Source organism: Magnolia sinica, chromosome 8, assembly GCF_029962835.1.
Source record: "Magnolia sinica isolate HGM2019 chromosome 8, MsV1, whole genome shotgun sequence".
Classification (NCBI taxonomy): domain Eukaryota; kingdom Viridiplantae; phylum Streptophyta; class Magnoliopsida; order Magnoliales; family Magnoliaceae; genus Magnolia; species Magnolia sinica.
Genome location: NC_080580.1, coordinates 67,154,322 through 67,155,785, shown reverse-complemented (window position 1 = coordinate 67,155,785; position 1,464 = coordinate 67,154,322). Strand labels below are relative to the sequence as shown.

Sequence of the window (1,464 nt, the reverse complement as noted above, 5' to 3'; positions counted from 1 at the left end):
ATCATTTGATATTTCAAAATTGAGATCAAAATAATAATCATATTTTGAACAATGCATCACACGGTCCCACGAAAATAGTCATAACTTTTCGTCATTAGTTGGATTGAGGCGATCTTGGGCTTGTTGGAAAGATAATTCAACAAACTTTTGTATGGCTTTGGCATATCATCTGGACACTATTTGATCTTTAAAAAATGAGTCCAAAGTTTAGCTATTGGAAAACGATCAATGTAAGCCTAATCTTTTAAAGGAAGAAGTAACTTATCTTCTAAAAGTAGAATTTTTAATATTTATCGTGTCCTTATATCAGTTTCTTTCGAAGTAAACCCATATGAGTACATTCTTTATAAAAATAAAGAAAACCCATTTTGTAAAAGTGAAGATTTTTGTATATCTTTCTTTCTTTCTATCTCGTCTTGGCAAAAGATCATTTAAGCAAAATCTTTTTAAAAAAGAACCCATTTTTTTAAAAGTGAAATATTTGTATTTTTTTTCTATTTAATTCTCTCTCATTTTTCTGAGGTGAGAGTTTCGGACAGAAACTTTGGTAGAGAATAATGATAAAAGAAGATGCATGTGCATATAAATTTGAAAAAAAAGAAGAAGAGGTGATTATGGGCATTTTTGTTGGAAAAAATAATATTAGAAATGTTTCCAAAAAAAAAACCTGTTTTGAAAAGCGATGTTATTGTGGCACTCCCATGATGCAGTGGGTGTACTTGGGAGTAAAACTCACTATTAAAAAAGAAATAGAGGTACAATACCAGGTAATGCAGGGTCCAAAATCACGTGTCCTTTATCTGATGTTAATCTGATGTTGGTGGTGTGGTTCGAAGATAACACCTAAAACCATATTCAACCACTGGTTACTGTGCATCCTAACGTCTATTTATAGCCACTGGTCAATCTATGAAAGGACGATTGTCTTCACTAGAAAAAAAATAAATACCTTCATTATCTTCAAAAGTTCAACAAATCCGTTGTAGTCTAGTTGGTTAGGATACTCGGCTCTCACCCGAGAGACCCGGGTTCAAGTCCCGGCAACGGAATACTTTTTAATATTCGGTCTGGTATTTTAAATTTTTTAAAAACGCGGCCCATAAACCATGCAGTCATATCTGCCGTTTTTCCTTCATTGGACTAATTACCAGCCATGTTCTCCCATCTATTAGGATTTAGGGAAGATCCACTGTACAGGTGGCAGCAGGGCCCATGAACAAGTATGATCTATCGATCAAGAGATTTGAGCAGGCCAACCTAATTTGGGGCCGACCATTTGAATTCACTGGCCAGGTTATGGATGAGAATCCTAAAAACATTCCATCGGATGATCCTTGCCGTCTAATTATCTAATACATCTATAAATAAATAAATTGACCCAGTGGCCTCTAAAGCTTTTATCTGAACTGGGGCCCACAACTTTCTCGTGATCTAATCATTCATACGGTGAAGCGGGACCCATTG

At 35.1% G+C, this 1,464-nt stretch overlaps 1 non-coding gene across 1 annotated transcript; it reads left to right on the top strand.

The window, feature by feature from the left end:
* The first annotated feature begins 976 nt into the window (after nucleotides 1–976).
* On the top strand, nucleotides 977–1,049 carry TRNAE-CUC (transfer RNA glutamic acid (anticodon CUC)). Its single transcript has one exon. It is a non-coding gene; the product is annotated as a tRNA-Glu (tRNA).
* Nucleotides 1,050–1,464: the final 415 nt, after the last annotated feature.